Source organism: Agelaius tricolor, unplaced genomic scaffold (genome assembly GCF_023055355.1).
Source record: "Agelaius tricolor isolate 1412-34295 unplaced genomic scaffold, bAgeTri1.0.p SCAF_3, whole genome shotgun sequence".
In the NCBI taxonomy this organism is placed as follows: domain Eukaryota; kingdom Metazoa; phylum Chordata; class Aves; order Passeriformes; family Icteridae; genus Agelaius; species Agelaius tricolor.
The window spans coordinates 3581886-3596871 of record NW_027269263.1 but is presented as its reverse complement, the minus strand read 5'-3'; the positions used below and the strand labels follow the sequence as shown (position 1 = coordinate 3596871).

General features: G+C 39.9%; 1 protein-coding gene across 7 annotated transcripts in view; it reads left to right on the top strand.

The window, feature by feature from the left end:
* CACNA1C (calcium voltage-gated channel subunit alpha1 C) overlaps positions 1 to 14986 on the top strand; it is a 416406-nt gene that overhangs the window by 254365 nt on the left and 147055 nt on the right. The window lies entirely within an intron of this gene.

The window sequence follows — 14986 nt, the reverse complement described above, 5'->3', positions numbered from 1 at the left end:
CCTGTGATCCACATCCTCACAAAAAGATAGTCAGAGACAGGAGAGCAATAAACTTTTATTCCCTAGAAGGAGTTGACATCACTAAGATCAATACACTTTCCAATCTCCTCTCTCTCTCTCTTAGCAGATAAGACTTGTGAATAGATTGGTTGTTTTTTTTTTTTTTTTTGAAATGGGAAAGAAAAATGTTAGGGAAAACAGGTTGACACTTCTATCATGGAAGGGAGGATAATTACTTTAAAAGAGCCAAATTTTTAATGTGAAATAACTATATTGGACAGGATGAAAATCTGTGCAAAACAGCCTTGTTAACTCTTCACTGAAGAATTGATCTTTGTGGAAGGGAGTGTCACATGTTTGTAGAAACACATCTCCTGTACTGCCTCAGTCTTACAAGTTTATTTTGTCCCATGCAGGCACCTTGGTCTCATGGGCAGCCAGTCCACAGAACCACTGAGCAAACAGGCACCTCTTGTGATATGTCCTATTATCACTTTTCCTGTGCATTCTAGAAGGATTTGAGGTTATTTTTCTCAAAACTCTCCTTAATGTGTGATCAGTCAGCATTATTAGCAGCTCGCTTGGTGCAGGCACCAAGGCCCATTTCTGAAGACCTATCTGTCTTGGAAACTTCCAACAGCAGACGAAAATCCAGATGTTGAAAATTGAATCATTTGGTATTTTGTAATCAGCCTCTGCTGCAGTCCATTATTTTGTATTGTCTTGTTGACTAAGAAGGAAAATTAATCTCTGAGCAGTTCATAACATAGTGTTTAAATATTTGTAGGCATTGTTTGTCTTCCCTTAATCTTTTTCTAATCTGAGGAGATTCAGTTCTTTCAACCTTCCCTAATGGATCTTCTTTTTAATTATTTTTAATCAGTTTGTTAGTCTCCTTCAGGGGAACCTTTGTTTCTGAGTTAAACACAATTTGGCCAGTGCCCTGTCTCTAGAAAGATTTTCATCTTTGTGTGCCATGTGCTCTCTGCAGCTGGAGACCTGTGACACTGCATGCAAATCTATCCACTGCAGCCTGAGTTTTACATGCCTGGTCTCTCCACTGCCCTGCATCTAAGCAATTGTATGTATAAATGAAAACAAAGCAGAGAGAAATTGCAAAACACAACCAAGTGTTGTTGTATTGGGCTGTTCACATTGCTGGGTAGTGGAGAACCTGGTCCTGAGTTGTTCTGCTTGCCCCTTACAGCTTGAATTCTAGGGCTGAGTAATTCTGCTTGATCTGCTTGAAGATTATTAATAATGAGCAACCCTGAGCCTGCCATCAGTTTTGGAGTCTTGGCTCTGACCCATGTCATTTGGGCAACACTTCAGAATACTTGGTGGAGTCTCCGAAAATAACATGCAGTGCCTCCAGGAACAATTTACCTCAAGGCTCTAAGTGTAAACTTAAGAGTGTGGTATTATTATAGATGGACTAAGGCCAAGCCTGGATGACATCCAGGCCACTAACCTGTCCCTGCAAGAGATGTCCAAACTGGCACATAAGAAGTTAACTCCCTCAGACTTAAAAAATCCTTGTTAGTCTTCCCCAGCCCCTAGGCAAAAAAAATGAGTTAATAGTCTAAAACAGTGCAGAAGAGCCACCACAGTGCAGTGAGAGACACAACTCAGTGAGACTGAATCAGTGTAAACTTTCAGGAGCATCACATCCCCAGGGACAGCAGAGACAAACACATATAGATATAGATGTACATACAGGCTGTCCTGGAACTTCCCTCCACCTCTCAGTCTTTGAGGTCATACTTCCAAGAGTCACTAAATCAGCTTGAAACACGGGCTTACAGTCACCCTTACAGTTCGCATCATGAAATCAGAATGGAACAAATTGAACAACAGATGTAATTTACTTTGCTGACAGCATTGACAGATTCTGTGAGCTTTTCTCACCCCCCTCCTCCAGCCTGTTGCAGCCAATGAAGAAGACGTGAGAAATTCAGAAATATTGCCACAAAGTGGAAGACATTAAACGCAGAGCTGCAACCCCCAATTTTCGCCAGCTGTGTTTTTCCTTCTAACCCTTTATTCTTGCAGCACTTAAGCTTGAATTAGTAAGGCTTTCCACAAAAGAGAATGATCTGATTCTAAGAATATATCTGTCTACATGTTTCCATGGTGTTTATTCCCCATCTACCTCCACCCCTCCAAGAAAATGCTGGGCTTTTATTGTTGTGGGGTTGAGGTTTTTTTAATCATCTTTTTGGCAGGGGTTTGCATGAATGTGAAAAACTTACAAAGAATAAGCATGCAACTGTGAGCAGCCCATCACTGTGACTGCAGAGGTTATTTCATCTCCATCTGCTGTAACAGTGGTGGGTAAGGGGAGAGGGGCCATAGTTCAGAGCACTGAAGGGCCACAGCATCAATGCACTGAAAAAGCAGTTTGCACATTTAATTTGCATAAATTCTGACCTCAGTCTGTTTTCCTTTTCCTTGTTAACAACTGTGCATGCAACTGTAATGGTTGCTGTACCACTCACTTGAAAGTGAGTAACAGCAGTGACTTACTCCTTGGCACCTGCCACAAAAACCTGCTGCTGAACATTTGTCCAATACACTTGTTGTGTGAAATGAAGTCTTTCTGAGCCCTTCAGAACTCAACTTTGGACTTCTCAGCCCTCTTCCTCTATATAAAAAGAAACTCTCTATTAAAAATAAGCTTTTTTGGGTTGGTTATGGGAGGTGTTAATAGAGACCCTCTGCCCAGTGCTCCTGTGTAGGAAGGACCTTTTTAATAGCCCTGTCTTTCTGTTGCCCTTTCACTTTTCTTTCTTTTGTTCTTCTTTAGACTGTATCCTAATTGCTGCTGTCTAATCACCACAGAGATTGTTCTTGTCTTTAATCTTTTGTCCCAGAGCTATAAAATTAATGGCTAAACTACTGGGACATTTCTATACAATTTAGGATTTTGAGTGATTCTGTTTGTGTGTGCACTTCTTGAGCCCTACCACCAGTTTTATCAAGAAATGATGACTGATGCCTTCTGAAAAATACATCATCAGATTTGTTAGCTGTGGACCCATATCTACCAGACAAATTCACAAATAACAGACTGGTTCATTACCCAGATCCTGGGAAAGAAAAAGACAAGGAAATAGGCCTAAGGTCAGGACACAAGTCATGGGTATAGAACCATTTACTAAATTATTGTTTATTTTGAGTTTAACTTGTTTTAACATCTTGCTTTTAAGACAAAGGGCAATACAATTAAATCTTCACCAGTGTTACTGTGAATATCAAGTCCTTCCTGCCTGCAAAGAGAATTAGTCCATTAATATTGGCTTTATTCATTGGTTTCAGAGGGATTTCTGCCTGGGCAGGATTTGAGGGCTCAGTATGATGAGTGGTCATAAGGGTGTAGTTTATCTGCACCCATAGCCCACTCTAGAACCGTCTCCTTGTAACTCCAACCCTCTGAACTGCACCCAAACTGGAGACCTAAAAACAATATTGAGCATATTTTCCAAAATATACGGAGACCAGAAGTGTAAAACAAAGGGTTTAGAAGTCAATCAGAGGTATCAGTCTTCCTGCTGGGAAGGGCTTGTGGGTTTTGGTGGATGAGAGGCTGGACATAACCCAGCAATGTGCACACAGCCATGTCCTGGGGTGCATCCAGGGCATTGTGGGCAGTAGGGGAGGGAGGGGATTCTGCCCCTCTGCTCAGCTCTGGTGAGACCCCACCTGAGTGCTGCATCCAGCCCTGGAGCCCAGCACAGGCAGGACATGGAGCTGTTGGGGTGAGTGCAGAGGAGGACCAGGAAGATGATCAGAGGGCTGGAGGAGCTCTCCTGTGGAGAAATTCTGTGATTCTGTGGAAGGCTAAGAGAGCTGAGGTTGTTCAGTCCGGAGAACAGAAGGAGAGCTCCAGAGAGACCTCCCAGTACCTAGAGGGGACCTACAAGGGAGCTGTAGTGGTTCTCTTACAAGGGCATGTAGTGATGGGACAGAGGGTGATGAATTAAAATGGAAAGGGGACAGATTTAGATCAGATATAAGGAAGAAAATGTTTACAGTGAGGGTGGGGAAACTCTGGCACAGGTTGCCCAGAGAGTTGATGGATTCCCCACCCCTGGGAACATTAAAGGTCAGGTTGGGCAGGGCTGTGAGCAGCCTGATCTCGTGGAATTTGTCTCTTTTCATTGCAGGGGGTTGGACTAGATGGCCTTTAAGGGTCCTTTCAAAGCCAAACTATTCTATGAATATTCACCACAGAGCATTGACCCTATTGACTTTTAAAGCACATCTAGAAGGAATCAGTCAGAATGTTGTGTTGATCTTACATATGTGGTGTTGCTTATAAGACTCACAAGAGAAGAAGAAGGGGTAGTTTTGTGTCAGTAATGCAGCTGGAGCTCATTCAGGCTCATTGATAATAATTTCTCCAGCAACCCTCTAGAGCTTTTAGAGTATCCCTGAGTGCCTATCAGACAAAGGTTTATTATCTCTGTGCTACGAGTTCTAGATATTGTACATTTTATTTGATCATTTTGGATGTGATTTCACAACTGGAAACTGGATTAATTATCTAAATTGTAGAATTTTCCTAGGATTCCTAGATTGTGAACTGAATATGAAAGAACTTGGAATAAACTGATCAGGTGCAAAAAAAAAAAAATTGACAGTCTTGTCTTCACTTTTTAAAGAAGGTAGTGATTATGTACATCTTATAGTGCTGTTTTTCATAATCTTTATTTTTAAGGACTTAATTGACTATGGAAATCAATGAATAGTGTGTGCTTTTATATTCCTGTGCATGCAGCAATCAGTACTGTTCTGATGTAGCTGTGGAAGAAATTGCTATCAGTCTGCACTGAGATAAATAGAAGCATTTATAAAACAGGAATAGTTATACAGGCAGAAATCCTTTCTGGATAATCAGCCATGCAAATGTAAACACAAAATAAACAGAGATAGGAAGGGATAGCCCAGAATTCTAAGATGAAGTGAAATTTTTATATTTGGAAATGCACCACCATAGGAGATATTTTTATGCTTGAATTGAACACTTTATTCTTTTGGCGTGTATTTCCAAAGACTTTAAAGGGCAAAAAGGTTTTTACATAACTGAGTAGCAGTAAGAGATGGAACTGCTGCAGTGGCTGTAATGAAAGAACTGTGGCTAAATAGCCTTTGGGCTCTTGAATGACTTTTTCAAAGCCCAACCTTTTCCTTTTAAAGGGAAAAAAAAAAAAAAAGTTGTACACACTTATGTGAGAATAAGGCAACTCACATAAATCTCTGTCACTTTTATCTCTGGAGCTCTGATTAAGTCTGATTAAGTCACACAAGACCAAACAATTTTTGGAGGTCACTCCATGGCATTTCTGCAAATTGCAAATTCACTCAACAAGCACCCATGTAATCAGTCAGATGAGAGAAAGGAGAGCCTTTATGGCCCTTCTTGGCCTCTCTGCTTTGCAGAACACTGCAGGTGGCTCAAAGGCAGGAACCTCCTCTAAGCAGATCCACTTTTCAGGAACCATGAAGAGCAGAGTGCTAATCAGGCCAAAGTAATACCACTACTGATGGCAGCTGCTGAGTACAGGAGAGGTGGGGAAATGATCTGTCAGTCATCTGTATCAACAAGCAGGATGGATCAAGAGCAAGGGCTTGGCATAGCTGGCTGCAGGATGTGTTTGTGGGAAGTGCTGAAGAGCTGCTCAGTCTGGGCCTCACATCTTCAAGAGCCAGCCTGGCTCTGTGTCTGGCCTGTTCTTTCCCCACTGGTCTGTGTGACCCAGACAGCTTCAGAGCAGACAGAGTGACCTGAGCCACCACTGAGAAAAACCATCTAACTTCTGAGGGAACAGTTTCAGGGAATTTTTTACATCCTCAAAGTGCAGCTGTTTCAGCATGCTCTAGAATGTGAGTTGCTTTATCACTTTGCAGTAATTGAATTTCAATATTTCACTTTTGGTTAACGTGTTCCATGTTAAACTGAATTGAGATACATTCAATTTTTTTTTCTCTCTTTTACATATTTAGCCTGGAGAAAGTGAGTGAGGTGGCAAAGCAAGAGTTTTATTGGAGCTTAGAATTTTTCTTTGATGTAAGGATTTCTTGCTGTGTAACTGATGTTTTTAGTGGGAGTTCAGAATCCCTGTATTGCCAAACATGCTGCAGAGATATGTAGCACCCTCCAGTTTTCACAGAAAAACAGAGAAGTCCCTCAAGAAAGCACAAAATTGCAGGTGGGATGGGAGGATGTATAAATGGTTTCTTCCTGATTATTTTTGTTTCCCCTCCCCTAGCTGACTAGAGGAATTTCCCAGAGGTAGTTGTATTAACAAAATTTAATATGCTGAGATTTTGTGAGCAAATCCACTGATTTGGCATGACAGTGCATGTCCCTTTGGAGCACTACTGGTTGCTAATAAAAGTTGCCACTTTGTGAAAACAGAGGCCAGTAACACTGCTGGGATTTTTTAAGTGAAGGGAGAGCCTAATGGGTTTTTTTCCCTCTGTTTTGAAAAGTGTGAAGTTAAATGGCCTTTGCCATCTGTTGAAGTTGTACAGTAAACATGGGTGAAGGGCATTTGAAACCACAGATTTAACTAGGACACTGCTAAACACATTCAGCATTTCCCCTCTAGTGCTGGACAGGGTGTTGATTCTAGGTTGGTGCTTGGACTTGATCTTTAGAGGTCTTTTCCAGCCTTAATGGTTCTATGATTCTCTACCTCTCCAGCAAGCACAAACTGCTGTGCTGGAGATCAGGAAGCATTTTCAACAGAAATAACTTGCAGTGGAAAACAGCTCAGCTGAAGCATTGTGTGCCACAGACACTTTGACCTGCTGGTATTTGAATGCAAGCTGTATTTCTCTTCCCTACCCTCAGACAGAGACCTTGTTTTTTTTATAATGGCTGGGTCTGGTAAAAAACATCAGACTGTAAAAAACAATGTGCACCCAAGCTGAAAACAGATTAAATATGAATGTGGAAGTTTACTAACGAGTAAAATAATGTTGTGGAGTTCAGTGCTTATATACTGAGAGCTAAAAAACACAGTGGAAAGACTCAGTGACAACATACAGTCAGTATCAGTCATCTGGGACTAGATAGATGAAAGTTTGGTCTTTTTCTATGTTTCTCTGACTTTATACAGTCTTTCCCAGCTGATAAAATGTGCATATCCTTGAAAATGGGCCTGTATTTAATGAGTGATGAAAATGTGCTGCTATAAAAAATAAGTGTGGCAAATTCTACTGGTAGCAATACACTTCCCTCAAACTGCATGCAAGCAAAGCAAACATGGTTTGCTCCATGTAACAGCAAAGTGGCATTCCTGTATAACTTTAGAGAAGCTCAGATGAGCTATTTGATGTGTTTTTCACTTTGCCATCAAGCAATGACCTGGTTCTGAGGCAGAGCTGATCTCGGCTCCCACCTTGCTCTTGAGGTAGGACCCTTTCTGTGGGACTCCTGCCTTTGCACAGTGTCCCCAGGAAGCTCAAGCCAGTCAAGGTGTATCTCCTGCAGGAGTGTGCTCTCTCACAGCTCTGAAGATTGAGCCCCAGCACTGCTTCCATTTGTCTTCTGTTGCAGGGCTGTGTGGGGAATCTTGGCCACTTCTGGAGACTGCACCCTCTTGTCAGGGAGATCAGGCAGTGTAGCAATGAACTATAGCTACACCAAAAGCTTTTAATTAATAAACCACAAGTTATGGTTCATCTGGATCAGGGCAGGTGAACTTGGGTGAGGACATTTATAGCAGGTTCAACATCTTTGAAGACCTTCAATCTTTGTTAGGAGAGGTGAAGAAGCAACCTCTGCAGACTCCCCATTCTCAGATCTGTCTGCCACCTTCCCCTTCTCTCTTCTGGACTCATCTTCCATTGCTGCAGTTTCTTTGATTCTTTCTCAGGGGTTCTCTATTGTAAATTAATCTTGATGTTTCTGTTGTCCTCATCAAGGCAGTTCTTTCTCAGTTAATGGCTCCATTTAGCTCCTGCAGAGAATTCTGTACAAATTGCCAATGTTTCTGCCTCAGAATGACTTTTAATTTGCTCTTTCCATCACTTGAGAGTATTCAAAATGATTGGGGAACCAAGCTAAACATTGGAATCCTCTTACTTTTCCTACTGTCCTACTATTTCTCCAACATGTGATGAGTCTTGTCTAAATTATTCATCTTTATCCCGCAGTGGCTCTATAGCAGAATAACCTCTCTGGAGCATTCTCTGCCTTGGTTCATGATCCCTGTGCCCTTGTCTTCTTCACTGAGCTCTGTCTTGCCTTTCTCATGAAGACATTGAAAAAAGTTATAGGTATTTATATGTACCTAGAGAATGCACATACAGAATTTGTAAAATTCCATAGTTGAGGTAACACAGTAAGTAGAGCCTTAAGAGATTGGAGAAGACAACTGAGCTTAAAATTTCCTTTTTTTCTTCAGTATTTCAAAATAAAAGAAATATGATTGTCAAAACAGGACCAGCTGATCAAGTGCTGCTTGTTCCTTTGACTGTCATCTGTTCAAACTGAAGTTGGGTTGAAATCTCTGGTGTCTCCTTTGCATCCATCTGATAGCACCAGCTACAAAATGTGAATTTAGGAACAGTTTTAAGGAGTGACTGTGGCTTAGAGTCCCTCTAAGATTATTAGGGTGTTGATGCTTAGCAAGAAATTCTACCCAGACAAAGAGCAAAGACATCTGGAGGCCTTTGCCTGTATTTTAAGCCATTGTTCCTAAGTCATTAAAAGTAGGTCTAGTTTATTTTAGTTTTTACATTTTTGCTTATTACAAAGTTAGGATTTTTTGTCATTTTTTTATCCTCATCTCTCTCTCTTGGGTCAGCTCTGAGACCTTAATTTCCCACTCCTTTTCGCCTGTCCTAAAGACTCAGAACATCTGAAAGACTATTCCAGGTCAACAAGATGATAATACTTTTCATTATGCACTCAAATTTATAGATGGAAATGCTTAAATGTTTTTTGTCATTTTTTAGTCACCGTGTACATTAAGCTTCAATTTTTTTCCTGAGGAATTTCTGAAGATTACCTCCTAATCATACATTCCTCCCAGTTCTGTGCCCCAGCCTATTCGAGCAAAGCACTTACTCATATCAGCTCATTCCCACTGGTAACAATAATATTGACCATTGGCCTCAGTGGAATTATTCATTTATGTGCCTTGAATTATGCACACACATGATTGCTGGATTAAAAACCAACCAAGCAAAGACAATTAATTAGATTTTACACAGTGGAGGATCTGCAAGGTGGAATCTGCATGCTTATGTAATAATGCACTAAATCCACCTTTTAGGATATGTGATGGGTAATGGGAAATATGATCCTTTCCTTGCTCCTTTCCTGAATGGTGAAGTCAGATGAATGTATGTTGTGTCTATAGACTTACTTCAAGTGTATGTGGAGAGCAACCAGGAATTTATCAAGTAAAAGTATGACTTTTTTCATGTCTTTATTGACATGATACACAGCAGCCTCACACCATTCAGGCTCCAAACAAACCAGCAGATTCAGGAGATGCAGAATTTCAGTGCTAGAGAAACAATCTCATTGTTCGCCCCACAGGTTGTAAAAAGTTGGCTTACTGAGCCTATCACACAGAGAAAGTCAATTTTAGTAATGTGTCTCTTGTTACTCAATCTTTAATTCTGTGTCACCTCATTGACATATTTCTGGGGCTTCTTTTAAGCATTTACAGATTTGTAAAATTAGAAATTGTGACTAATAATAAACAATTTCCTTGTTAAAAGCAGCAAGGTTTACAATACATTAAAAATTGCATAGTCAATATAATTATCACAGGTATTACATAAAAAAGCCCCATTATAACATAAGAAGTGTACAGTTTAGAAATCACATAGAAAACATAATGTACAGGATTCATTACCAGAGCGAACAACACTAAATTTATGCATATTTAGAGGTTGATTTATTTGTGTCACAGTCTCAATAGTCACAATCCTATTACCCACTGCAAGTTAAGACCAAATGAGACAATTCCCAGATGCCTCAGATCTGTAAGCAGAAGTTGAGAGAAAGACGGGAGTCAAACCTTCTTGTCACACATCCTCTGATAATTCCCAAGAGCTTTCAAGGTAAAGACTCAAAGTACTCTAGAGCCAAAGGTTCTTAAGCCCAAATCTGGTCTGCAGTGGAGGAGTTAAACCAGAAGATACTGTTGTGTTGAGCAAAATTTTTTTTTTTTTCTTTGCAGAGCAGCCTCAAAAATCCTGCTGTCACCAGTTATGGTTGTTAGTTAGATGTTGTTAGGAGCTGCCAGCAATATAATTTTTCTCATTTGGGATTAATATTTTGTTCTTCATCTGTTTCTGCTGATGCAATATGTCTAGCATGAGGAAAGGGAGATCTTTCAAAGTTGGGCTTCTTCACTGGACAGATGTATGCAGACACTTTGTAGGAAATTCACCCTACCTTAATTATTTCAGAAGGAACACCTGGATTTATGACGTCTTTTTTGTTCCCTGACTGTGTGAGTGCAAATTTCAAAAGAAGTGAAGTTTCAGAAACAAAGAAAAGACTTAATGAAGTCATTCAATGGAAGCCAAAGAAAATATTATAAGAGTAGGAGTACTCTACTTCCCAGATCACATAACCCTAGTGTGAGATGTAGGGTTTACCTCCTGTCCATGATATGGATATTTTTTTCTTTAATATTGTCAACTCAACTATAGCTGTGAAGAGTAAAGCACCATCCTTTGTTTATTATATAAATATATTATCTAATAATATATCATATGTAATTATTATAAGTATATATAATTATTATTGAGTAATTATAAAAATTATATAGAATATATTATATATTTATTATGTTTATTTATTATAATTGGAGTTGGACCCAAGTTGTGACTGAAAAGTATGGCAGAGAACGTTTTTCTCTGACAGTGCAAAACTGTTCATCATCCTATTACAAAAAAAAAAAAAGGAAAAAAAGAAGAGTTTAAAGTTTTCATTCCATGAGGTTATTTGTGAATGAAATGCATTCACCCAAATATTCATGGGAAGAGAAGGAAAGAGAAGGTGGAAAAGGAAAATTTATGTTTGAAGCAAAACCTCTTTGATCAATGATAAATATCCCAATCTCTCATCAATACCTGCATGATGCTTTATGCATCCCCTGAGCTCTGCCTGCCAGTAGCCTACCATGAGATCTTTGATCTGAGCTGAGGAAATGACTTCTACATATCCCAAAAGTTAGGAAGGTGCTTAAGCCCTGTTCCTGAAAAAGATGGTTTTCAAAGCAAAGTCTTCAAGCTGGAGGACAGATTTAATGATAGTTATGTGTTATTTCTGTTGTCTCCTGCTCCCAATACTCATCAATTTTAGATTGTCACAAGAAACACTTGGTTTCAGCTAGAGACCTTCCTACTGGCTATAACCATTAGTTTTGGCTAGGTTGTTTTCTGAGGCAGTAAATTCCACAGATGGGTTACAGAAAATAGCATTTCTATGCAAAATTTCCAAATTTGCTGCCTTTTAATTTTATTAAATATGCTGCTCCTCTCAATGAATGTTACTCTGTAGAACGTTATACACTTCCTTATAGAATACTACATTTCATTATAGAATACTTGTAGTACTAGCATTTTAAAAAGTGTTATCACACCATTCTATAGTCATTAGAAATCAATTAACAAACAGCTTCTGTTCCTTTGAGGAACAGAAGCCTAGCCCAGGTGCCCTAACTTACTTTCCATTAAGCTGCAGCTCTCCAGCACTGTGCACCGAACGAGGCAGATTTCATTTTTCATTCAGCTTGCTGCTTTCCATTGACTGATTTCCAGCTGCCCTTTTCTGATGGATTAAACTTTTCCTGTGACCCTCTGTTGTTTTTGAAAGACATTCAGCACACAGTGTCAGGGTGTGAGTGTGTGACATGTAAAGTCAGCAGAATTTAGTGAATGTGTCTACCCCTCCCATTAAGTGACTGAAAGCCTGTGCTTGGTGATGCTCAACCACTGTGGTAATAGGTTTTATGCCTCCAACATTGTCTTTGAACTATGGTGCCTGTGTAAGGAATGAGACACTTGCAAATGTGCCTGACTCTTATCCCTGGGAAAGAAAAAATGACCAAACAACTAATGCATGAATGTCTCCTGTGGCCTTGCCAATGTGATCTCACCTGTGTCTTCTCAAAACCCAGAAAACAGAGGCACAAAGTTCTACTAAGAAAGTCTTTTATTCCTTGGCCCCTACTGAAACTGCTGATAATAAAAGAGAGCAGCAGAATACAGAATTAAAAACCCTGGTGTTATTTCTAGGTGATTACCTGTACCATTGAGAGAAAAACCTTTGCTGAAATGCTCAGGCATGAGAGCAGTTAAGGGTGCTTGGCAAAGATGGAGCTCTTCCAGCAGACCTTGGATATGCTGAAATGAACTCTTTTTGTCATGAAACTGAGTGGTTTCTTTGACAGTACCCAGTGAGGCAGGGTAGTTTCCCACTTTGCAGATTGGAAAGCGGAGGCATAATGAGCCAAATGATGTCCCCACAGTGCCAGAGAGACTATGTAGGAAATAATAATGAGAAGGAATCCTTATCTCCAAGCTCTCTGAGAGATGATGCATGAATGCTCTGAAATGTGCCAGCTTCCTCACTGTTGAGAGTAGTGACATGTAAGTGTTGAGATGTGAGCTGTGAGAGGTTGGGCAGTTTGACTCAGAAAGCAGAATTATTTCCATAAATGACAATCTGCAGCTTCCCACTCATTCTGAGCTTCCAGCTAATGTAACTATTGTTCCACACATGCTTAAGTTGGCATCAGGTTGCAATCACCTGGACTGAAAGTTATAATTGGGACCTCAACTGGTTGATATTATAGTCTTTGTTTTGAACTGTGAATTTAGAAGATGATCTACCTTTTCTGTTGGGATTCCTAGGGTTAGTAGTAAACACTCAGGGAGAAGTGTTTCACTCAGGCACTGCAAAACTGAGCTGTGTACCAGGAGTTGCTCATCCTGGAGAGGTAACCTATAACTGAGTCGGTTCCTGTTTTCTGGGGGTAACAGTACAAAATATATTTTGCAGACTTCATTTTCTGCACTCAGGAGGGTGCAGAAGGCAACACTTCTGGCCTTGCTGTTACTGTTTTGAGTAAATCTATTCCTATTCTTTTCCCCCCAGCTTTCACCAACCTATTTCTCTGCATTTTTCCTGCAGCTGTTTTTCAGGAGCTCACAGTGTAAGCTCACAGTGTACTGTTTCCTTATTGCAGGGATGTTTTAACATAATTTAACAAACACTTAACATTATATTATCATATAGCATACATTTCTGTCATCTGTGGGTGACATTATTCCCACAGGAATAATCTCACCTCATAATAACGGAATAATCTCACGTGCTACAAAAGAAAAAAAGACATGAGAGCCCCAAATGTAGGGAAGTCCAGCAACAGAGACAGACTCAGCTGTCTGCCAAATACTGGCAGTTTCTCTCTGCTTGAGAAGCTCTTGCTGTCTCTGCCCCTCAGCTTCTCTGTTATGTATATAAATGTGCAATAGAAAGGAGATAAAAAGCTGACCTCTGAAATTTTCAGTCCGAGAAGTCCCAAATGCTCTGTGTACCAGAATGCAGGTCTGCTTTACAGGACTAATTTGTGCTGATGCTAGCTGGTACAATTGTTATGCAATTGTGCAGGCATTGGGAATAACAGAGTACACTATATTCTAGTTATATACTTTACCAGGACATGGTGGAACTTCTTGCCATCTGGAAATTTCTTCATGCCAAGGAAGGTTTGACCTTCTCCTGACATGAATATGACCTCTGTACCTGGCACCTTGGCTTTTGCTCTTTACAGTTCTCTTGTACCACAGCTTTGAGAAGTTCTACTTTTCCAGCTGACAAAGAATCCCAAACTGATGATATATAAATACCATGCAGCTCAGGCTTTTTTATCACCATCTATCATAATTAGAGGGATGTCAATTCATCATTGTGCCCACAGTGCAAATTCCTATGGTAGTTTTTCAATGTCATCCATACTCATTGTTTGTGCAGATTGCTTTAAATAGATATTGGTGCTCTTTATAGGAGAGAGAGGGTGTTAAGTCTCATTTCTTTACTTAATTACAACTTGGGCATTTACATTTTGCCTTCCTGGTTTCCCAGCTGGGATCTCAGGTGAGTTTTTGCTTCCATCTTTATACTTGAGGATGCTTTGTTCTCATTAAAGCCCTGATGTGCAGCAGACCCCAGGGGTGCTACTTTTTGGTCACATGGGATGAAATGTGGCTTGCAAGCATAAATAGTAATTAGTATGATTTATAAACGAACTGAAAAATCCTGCAAAATTATTAAAAGGGAAGAAGTTTGTTATGCTTAGGGAATGTTGGCATCTCAGGTACTCTTCTGCCCACCAAATGTATTTGTCCTGTGAGAAAGGAGATCCTGTGAACTGTTTTCACAGAGGCAGATTTTGAGGTTATTTTTTAATGAGTCTACTTCAGTTCAGTCACAGCTGAAGGAGATGGAGTTCTAGATCAGTCCATTTACTGTGGACTATTTCCAGACAAGAACTTTAGTGACTCTACTTTGGAAGAAAATGGATAATGGGATTCCATCCACAAAGAACTGATTATATTAGCATTACTCTCCTGCCTTGTCTTATTGAAGGTCTGAAATTCCTTTCCTAAGTTGTTATGAACCTTGAGTGAAATTACCTCTCCTGAAGTGTGTCTCATTGCCCATGTATGGAAGGATATTTCTCCTGTGATTCCAACAAATGTTTAGGTTGCAAAGGAAAGAGCATTTTCCTGGAAAGAGAAGACAAAATTTTCAAAAGAGTGGAAAACAAAGGAATGTAGATTTCTTTATGCCTTCAGGTACTTTAAATTCTGCAATTTATGTTCATAAATCAGTTTAGTGCTCCTGAAAATGTTAACCACCATCTGTTTCTTTAATGATGCTATTTCTGGATTCAAAGATAATTGTTTATGAAGACTAAAGAAGGGACTCTGGTATTTTTGA